A 9,956-nucleotide genomic window follows, 5' to 3' on the forward strand; every position below is an offset into this window, starting at 1 on the left:
ATATTCTATTTTACTATGATTTTATTGAATATATGAATACTTTCACCAGACTTCCATCTCTACTTGAAATTAATTAAATAGTTTAGATTGATTGAAAGATTGAGAGAGAAAATCATGCTAATTAAATATAATAAACAAAGGAATAGCAAATAATGGTTAGCATTAGGAGTAAAAGGCATAGATTAAAAAAAACAGAGCAACGATAAAATTGAAACAAACAATGTTTTATGGTTTTCTTGGGAGTCTAACAATATTCAGAAACTGAATAATTGTAAAATAGCATTGTATAGTTTTCACTGTATAAATAAAACAATTTGCAATTTGTGCCTGGACGCTTACATGCCTTAAAAACGCAGACATATGATAAACTTTCACTACATTTTGATTAAACCGTTCAGTGCTCCACAATTTCTCATGTGTTCTGAACTGCAGCTACTAGTAAAGATCAACAATCGCAGAACATGCGGTGTGATTGCAGACGTGCATATTGCTGAAACGATATATTGTGCAACTCTATCTTGCAACGTTCTGGTGTACAGAAGTCTTTCCTATTTCTACCTAATTTAGAAGGACATATTTTCATGACATCAAGTTGATTAGTTGGTTTAGGGTAAAACCGTATAATCTAAACGGACAAAAATTATTATATGCATTCAAGTATATAAATCTGGCCTAAATATTTTGGAGTGCTGCTCAGCTATAACTGGGCGAGTCTGTTGACACTGTACAGCCGGAGTCCTTGAGCTGCTACGGCAAGACTAATAAACAAGCCTATAATTCCTCAACAAAATCTCCCTCTGCAAGATTAGCACTGGACAAATGTTGCTTTCTGGACAGGGACTAGCAACAGACTAATAGCACTTGTACAAACAAGACAGGAGAGAGAGGGGCAGGGGGAAATGGAGTACTTAGAGGAGAGCTACTTCATCCAGCAGCTAAAATAACAATACTTCAGGTGTTTAAAAAATGAGGAAATTCTCAGCGCCAGGAATGGTTTTGCAAGGATTTATGAAGCCTCCCCACTTGAATCAACTCATTATGAGGCAAAGGACCTTGGGGACAAGCTTACTCAAACGCTGAAATGTTTCATCAAAGGTAAGAATCAAGGTTTGATATGCATTTAAAAAAAAAAAAAAAAACTCTATAATTGATGCAAACTATCCAAAATCATTAATATAATACACACAAAAATAGTTCTGTAGTTCAGCAGGCACAAATGCCTTATTGATGCCAAAGGAGAATGGCCAGACTGATTTGAGCTGATAGAAAGGTAACAGTAACTCAAATAAGCACTCGTTACAACCGAGGTATGCAGAAGAGCATCTCCAAATGCACAACACGTCCAACCTTGAGGCGGATGGGCTACAGCAGCAGAAGACCACACCAGGTGCCACTTTTGCCAGCTAAAATTGGACAATAGAAGATTGGAAAAACGTTGACTGCTCTGATGAGTCTCGATGTCTGAGGCAACATTTCAGATGGTAGGGTCAGAATTTAGCATCAACAACATGAAAGCATGGATCCACCTTGCCTTGTATCAACGATTCAGGCTGGTGGTGATGGTGGTGTAATGGTGTGGGGCATATTTCTTGGTACACTTTGGGCCATTATAGCCAAATGAACATCTGGTCAATGCGACAGTCTACCCGAGTACTGTTGCTGACCATGTCCATCCCTTCATGACCACAGTGTACCTATCATAACGCGCCATGTCATAAAGCGCCAATCATCTCAGACCAGTTTCTTGAACATGACAATGAGTTCAAGGGGCCTCCACAATCATCAGACCTCAATCCAATAGAGCACCTTTGGGATGTGGTGGAATGGGAGATTCACATCATGAATGTGCAGCCTTCAAATCTGCAGCAACTGCTCGAAGCTATTATGTCAACATACAAAATGGACCAAAATCTCTGAGGATTATTTTCAGTACCTTGCTGAATCTATGCCATAAGCATTAAAGCAGTTCCGACGGCAAAAGGGGGTCCAATCAGTTCTAATAAGGTATACCTAATATAAAAGTTGCTTGCTTGCTGAATAAAAAACAAACAAATTAAGTTGAATATTACTAAATGTAATTTGTTTACTTTAATTCTGTCCATATAAATCATTTGCAACCACTTACCTTTAAACATTTAGTTAATCTGATGAATATATTTTCTTCAATGTATAAAGTTTGAATAAAACAGTTTCGCATTTCCCAAGATTCTTGCTCCAGCCAAGCCCCTCGATCGCGAGGACTACTTGACTTGCAAATGTCCACTGAATCATTTCAGTCAATGACTGATAAAATATTCTCTTTATTCTCCATCGACCCCACAAACCACTGTCTTAACAGCGCAAAATACAAGTCGGCTTGACCTAGCAGGTAAGGGAGAGAGCCCTTCAGATGGCCCCAAAAATGAGATAGTACTAAAAGCAGAGAAGATTGCTACTGAATCAAACCAGTGAAGAGCGTCTCAAGGGACATTATTAGCAGCTGCGCAGTATTTTCAAAAGACCCACCATAATGTAGTGAGACGGCGAGGGCCATATTTATATTTAATAATTGAGAACTCATGAACTACATATGTTTTGCCAGAAGCGCTGAATCCTTTAGAGACACACACACACGTGTATACTGTATATACCCACCTCATACAAGCCAATCGCTGTAAAATACATTAAGCCTAGCATGAAATTGAGATGGATAGATAGATAGATAGATAGATAGATAGATAGATAGATAGATAGATAGATAGATAGATAGATATACTTATTTCCAAGCTTATTTTTCGTGTGTGTGTGTGCGTATATATAAATATATATATAAATATATATATATATATATATATATATATATATATATATATATATATATATATATATATATATATATATATATATATATATATATATATATATATATATATATATATATATATATATAACACAGTCTCTTACTACATTAACCATAAGGCAAAGTAGAACCAACTTATCCTAGTTTTGTTGAATAAAATAAAAGCAAACAATGTGAATGAAATATGACAACAAGATGTTGCGATTTTAGAAACTTGTGTTGTTGTCAGCTAAGTGAACGAGTCGTTCATAATAAAGACTCATTCAAAAACTAATCGCTCCGCAGGTGAGGGGGTGTTTCAGGACATGGATTAGATCAAATTTAACAAGGACAGTGGATGGTACATTTTCATTCACACAAACACATGCTCTTTGTCGTTAATGCCTGTGGGTCACTAATCAATGGATGTAGAAAAGTGATGTAAAATTACCATTTTCGCAATTAAAAAAAAAATGCATACTGACCACCGGGAAAACAGATCACATATACATATACATACATACATACATACATACATACATATATATATATATATATATATATATATATATATATATATATATATATATATATATATATATATATATATATATATATAATTATATATATGGTTCTGGATGGCCACAGTCCTCCACTGCACCTTGGTCCCGCATTCATTTCAATGGAGCACTAGCCTGTACTAAACCGGCAGCTCTATTGACGCATTCCTTCCAATAGACAACAACAGGGTAGACGACATCTGAAATCAAGTTTAGTCATTTTTGACTTTGAAGGGCAAACAGTGTTTAACAGGACAACATAAGGTTAAGTTAGTAGGCTATGCTATGTTTCTATCATGGCTAAACACAATGCTAACCCAATTAATCTTGGCACTAGGATATTGCTAAAACTGTTAACATGTTTTGTACCTTAACATGACACAACACATTGATGTTTTAGCTTTCAATAAACAACATTTTTGCCCACAAGGTTGAATTTAATTAGGTAACGTTTAAGTCCCATGCAGTAGATTACACAATATAACAATACAGAACAAACAAATGTAAGCGAAAGTGGCTCACTTACCGCCAGTTCTGCCACAAAAAAAAAAAAAAATAAAATAAATTCCAACGTCAAAACTCATGTATTTAAGAAAAAGTAGTGTTACAAAACAGGTAAGACTTCCATTACTTTTGTCATTGACAAGATGTGTTTAACTCAGGTGTCAAACTCTGGCTCTCCCTAATTAAACACACCTGATCAAACTAATCAAGTCCTTTAGGCTTGTTTAAAACTCTCAGCCATGTGTGTTGAAGAAGGGTTAGAACTAAACTCTTTTTGGAAAGTTTGACAGCACTGTTGTTAATGGATTCCACATTTGCAGTCTATTAACAGTCTATTTGGTGGCAAAAACTAAAAATAGAGCAAATCAATGAAAAGGAAAAAAGTGTAGACTGCAGCTAACCACTTAGTTGTAATATTGTCGTTTTTTTTTTATTAAACATCCACATTTTATGCAAAATTTACTCACCTGCAGGGGATTATTTTTCTTCAGTAGACCATTTAGGGAGTTTTTTTTAATTCGAGGAATTTATAAATAAATTAATTAATATATCTTTCATTTTTAAGCACACACTCGGCAGTGTGTGGTGTTTAAACTCTATTTGGTGGCAAATCAACAGAGGGAAGACTACACTAACCTTCTGAAAAGCCATACAATGGAACATTTTATCAGTGGCTATTTAATGTTACCACACACACAAAAATATTTTGCTGCTTGTTCAAACTACTTATTAAAAATGAGCTGAAACAATTCTTAAGATTTTTTGGGGGGACAACTTAATTGTTTTATATTCAATCCACTTAAATTTGTTAAGTTAACGCAAGTGATTTGTGTTGAGACAACATGAAGGGTTTGAAACCCATTCATATGTCCCACAAACTTAAACTGTATCCAACTTATCATTTTCCTGTTCATAATTGACTTTGATTTGATTTATATCATCTAAAGCAGGGATGCCCAAACTCGGTCCTGGAGGACTAGTTTAGCTGTAACTTCCTTCAAAACACCTGCCTGGTAGTTTCTAGTAGAAAGAGCTTGTTTAGCTGGTTTAGGTGTGTTTAATTAGGGTTGGAACTGAAATATGCAGGACACCCGCCCTCCAGGACCGATTTTGGGCACTGCTGGTCTAAAGCCAGGGGTCACCAATCTCAATCATGGAGGGCCGGTGTCCCTGCAGGGGTTAGCTCCAACTTGCCTAAACACACCTGTCTGGGTGTTTCAAGTATACATAGTAAAGCTGCGGTCACATTAAAGTTTGAGCATGCGATATTCTGTCGTGCTGTGCTGTAAAAAGGGGCGGGATTAAACAAGCTAATTAGACATTTGAAAAAGCGAGCGATTGCTGCATGCTTTAAATTTCTGTAAACAAATGTCATGTTTTGATCCTCGATTGTTCTCACGCAGTCAAGTGATGTGATTTCGCAGGTCAGAGTTCACCAAGCTTGAACTTTGCACCGCAGCAACCTGTGAAACTTAACGCATGACCCTGGCTGCGTCCGAAACCGCCTACTACTCAGTAGGTACTGCATTTAAATGTAAACGTATAACTCGGCCGTTGGAAAAGTACGTTCTATACAGTATGAATGTGAAAAGTATGAATGGAATTTGGACGTACTACATCCGCCATTTTGACTTAGTCACATGACATACCTGCATAATTTATGTCGCTTTACTTCCATTCATGAATTCGCTCGCGGGGCATCATGAAATAGCGCAGCATGCATAGGATGCGCACTCTAGAATCTCGCCGGAGGTAGTAAGTCATCCTGGTACTTCTCGTATCCTGTTTTTCGAAGTCTATGAATTCGGACATACTACTCGGCTCACATACTGATTTTAGCATACTATATAATATGGAAGTATGCGGTTTCGGACGCAGCCCCTGTGTTTCCGGTCTGACACATTCGCGTGCGTATGAATGGAAGTCTATGGGAGGAAATGCCCAGTATGACCGCAGCTTGGGACCTTAATTAGCTTGTTCAGGTTTGTTTGATTAGGGTTGGAGCTAAAATCTGCAGGACACCGGCCCTCCAGGAACAAGTTTGGAGACCCCTGTCTAAAGTGCTGTAATAACATAAGTGACTTAATTTGACCCAGTCCTACAATGCAGACTATTTCCCCAAAAGCATCAGCTTACACCAAAACAAATGTTTCCATGGGATTCAGAATGCAAATCCGATAATGGAATTTTGATATATTGTTTGTGCATGTAATTAACCACGATGATTAATAATATGCATACCCAGAGACAAATGGCTTCAATCTGAGGGAGAAAAAGATCTTAAAACAAAATAGATTTACAGAGCCGCCATTGTTAATAACTGAAAGCATCCACAACCAACACAATAAGACTGGATGTTATACTTTATACACACTGGCTCACGTGTAATACATTAATGTACCAAAAAGAAAATGAAACCGTAACCTTATACTGGAAGTCAGTGATATCATCTGAGAAAGCTTTCACATCTGCGGGATAAATCTGCAGAAAGCCCAGCTAGAGTGATCACATGCTATCGCCACAGGAGAGATAATGCAACCTATTTCCTGACGCTGTGTGGGATAGAATTGATACTTGAAGGACAAGTGTGAGAGTTAAGACAGTCTGCTTTAATCAGGACACCTTGAATATGATAACAAACAGGAGACTGAAAGCAGCGCTAGATAAAATCGCCACTGAATAGAGATTTGGTCAGTTGACCCTTTATAGGGCGCTCGGTGCAATGCTAGCCATTGAATAATAATAATAAAAATGAGTTATTGAGTGTTATTGTGGGTTATAACAAGACTTTTAAACTTTTATGACTTAAAAAAGGTGAATGAAGTTACCATATGGGTAGTTGGGTATAAATTGGCAGTAAAAATGCTGAGAAAACATGAGAGCCCAATAAAAATGTTAAAACATCTACTGTTTTGTTTATATTTTTTTTAATGAACTGCACTGTAAGAAATGTCCTATGGTGTGACCTAGCAAAAAAAAGAAAAAAAAAACACTTTGTAAGAGAAAAAGCACAAGAATAATTTATCTTCATTGATGGACACTTACACTCACCGGCCACTTTATTAGGTACACCTTACTAGTGCCAAGTTTGACCTCTTTTGCCTTCAGAACTGTTCCACCACATCCTAGATGAGCTTTATTGGATTGAGTCTGGTGACTGTGGAGGCCATTTGAGTACAGTGAACTCCATGTTTAAGAAACCGGTCTGAGATTATTGGCACTTTATGACATAGTACATTATCTTGCTGGAAGTAGCCAACACGAGATGGGTACACTGTGGTCATAAAGGATGGACATGGTCAGCAACAATACTCAGGTAGGCTGTGGCATTGGAACTAATGAGCCCAAAGTGTGCCAAGAAAATATCCCCCATACCTTTGCACCACCACCATCAGCCTGAACTTTTGATACAAGGTAGTATGGATCCCTGCATTCATGTTGTTGATGCCAAATTCTGACCCTACTATCCAAATGTCTCAGCAGAAATCGAGATTCATCAGATCAGGCAACGTTTTTCCAATCTTCTATTGTCCAATGTTGGTGAGCCTGTGTGAATTGTAGCCTCAGTTTCCTGTTCTTAGCTGACAGGAGTGGCACCTGGTGTGGTCTTCTGCTGCTGTAGCCCATCTGCCTCAGGGTTTGATGTGTTGTGTGTTCAGAGATGCTGTTCTCCTCACCTCTGTTGTAACGAGTGCTTGATTGAGTTTCTGTCAGCTCGTAACAGTCAGGCCATTCCCCTCTGACCTCCGGCATCAACAAGGCATTTGTGTCCACATAAGTGCCACTCACTAGACATTTTAATCTTTTCTGACCATTCTCTGTAAACCCTAGAGATGATTGTGCATGAAAATCCCAGTAGATCAGCAGTTTCTGACATACTCAGACCAGCCTGTCTGGCACCAACACAGCCACCCCTCTGTAATCTCTGGCCACCTAATATGATTTTGCTGTGAATAGTAGTCATTTAAATGTACTTGCGTAAATTCACAATGTCTTAATATACAGTATAAACAAATAGCAGCCACTATATTATGGTGGATTGATTGGTGCCACTGGTGTAGCTGATTCACTGCTGATGTAACCATTAATATAAAAATGTAACCATTTACTACATATTAAATTACACGACTTACACGACTGGGTTCCATGAAGCAATTAAGTTACCTTATTAATTTTTAATGGATTGAACATGTGTTAAGATTTATTCCCTAAAAAACTCAGAAATGGTGTTGTTTCAACTCATTTTAAATAAGTAGTTTAAACAAACAACAAATGTCATTTTTTGAGTGCATGACAATAGCAATCTTATAGATTTTTGTCATGTGACAGTGAAAACGCAACCACGTCAACAACCCATCTAGTTTTTCACCTGATAAATGATTGAAAGCTGCTCATACAAACACATCAAACATTTGATTCAAGTTGTAAAAATGCACGCTGAAAACTGTTGAGCATCACATAAATCGTTGCAAGGCATAAAGGGCGAGAAAACATTTCAATTACCACAGTAAAACCCTTCACAGCACCTACCATCACATAAAATGATTCCGCTGAGGATTTAGTTTTTCATGCATATTCTTTTCCCGCTCTGAAATGTTCCCAAAAAAGGCCTTTCTGTTTCATAACATTCAGGCTTTATCAGAGTTGGCTGAGATTTTCTTTTCCCTTGTGGGAAATTCAAGCAAAGCAGCTAAAGGAGTTCAGGCCACAACTTTGAAAAGTGCAACAACCCTCTGCAGAATAACCACATCAAGAGAATCAAAAGCTCTCAAACGCATGCTTCTGGAGTTTTAATTTTACATCCTCAACCGGGTCCAGCTTGGTTTTCCAACGTGTCGCCGCATGACTCCTTTCATTCCAGCGGGGTTTCCAGCTGCGGTGCGATGCATAAAACTTCAAAACAGGCCATGAGACGTCACTCTCAACCCAACGCAATTGACTTAAGATGGCAGATTTTGCAAACGTGTGCTAAAACAAACGACATATTACCCTAGGATCGACTGACAAATCAAACCTACTGCCTACAAAATGCTTTTCCTTCCAGCATTTCAGACTCATAAAGTCAACAAACGGCCTTCTCATTCCGCCCTGTGAGTGACTTCTTGGACACCTCACAGCCGTTTTATTTGTCGTGCACAAAAACTCAGACGCTGTGAGTGGGCAAAACCTTGAAAGCAGCCTTTCAGAATCAAATCAATGATGTTATAAGGTGCGTTTAATTGCTTATAAATCCATTATTTAGTGCTATACGAGGCAACCCGGGAATATTGCAGCCATTACAAGCCTGAAATGAGTGAAGCCTTGGCCAAAAGAAGATGAGATATGTGTTTACTCGCTGTGGCGGAGCAGATTGCTGGTGTGTAATGATGAACAGAGGCTCTCGAGCGAGAAAGAAAAAAGACGTCGGGGCTGGAAGGAGCCTCATATACTCGACTCGTCGTCTGTCTATAGCGGATCTGACAGCAGGTCAACGCCGATGCCAAAAACAACCCTGCAGAGATGGCGTCTTCCATTTCAATCCGGCTAATACGCTTCCATTTAATGATTATAATTAGTTAATTGCCTATAAAGACTTGGCCTGAAAATTGCCCTTAACAACCGTGTCACGCTGAAATATCGTACTAGCGACAAATGAAACGGGCACTCTAGCAAGGCCTTTTATTTCCTCGATTCAGAACTGCAGTGTTGAGGGCAAGTGAATTCGATAAAAGGATAAAATTGGGATAGACTGAATAATGAAAATCTGGAAGGGATGACGGCCGTCAGAGAGACTTTGGAAATCAACAGCTCATTTAACGCAGGCATGGTGGTTGAGTACAACAAAGTCTTTGTAATGGATGAATTCCATTTTAGGGAACAACTGGCTTTGTAAGCCTTGCTGAAGCATATTAACAGGTAGATGTGTACACAATGTCTGTGGTGGCTAGTAATAAGTAGTAATGCCGAGACTTCCGCAGACTTTTAGCCCATCATTGAGTCTATTTATTTACTTGTGTAAATGTGTATATATTTATTCATTTTTTTTAAATTAATTTCAGTAATATTATTGACTAATATAAAAATGTTTACAATAC

The 9,956-nt window shown here is 38.0% G+C and overlaps 1 protein-coding gene across 1 annotated transcript in view; it reads right to left on the reverse strand.

Annotated features, from left to right (window-relative positions):
• mmp17a (matrix metallopeptidase 17a) overlaps window positions 1-4,038 on the reverse strand; it is a 227,214-nt gene extending 223,176 nt beyond the window's left edge. Inside the window, exon 1 of the mRNA XM_073935110.1 lies at window positions 3,905-4,038. The gene's annotated coding sequence lies outside the window, so the exon portion shown is untranslated. The remainder of the gene's footprint in view (window positions 1-3,904) is intronic.
• Between the last annotated feature and the right edge of the window lie 5,918 nt (window positions 4,039-9,956).

This window comes from Danio rerio, chromosome 21 (genome assembly GCF_049306965.1).
Source record: "Danio rerio strain Tuebingen ecotype United States chromosome 21, GRCz12tu, whole genome shotgun sequence".
NCBI classification, from domain to species: domain Eukaryota; kingdom Metazoa; phylum Chordata; class Actinopteri; order Cypriniformes; family Danionidae; genus Danio; species Danio rerio.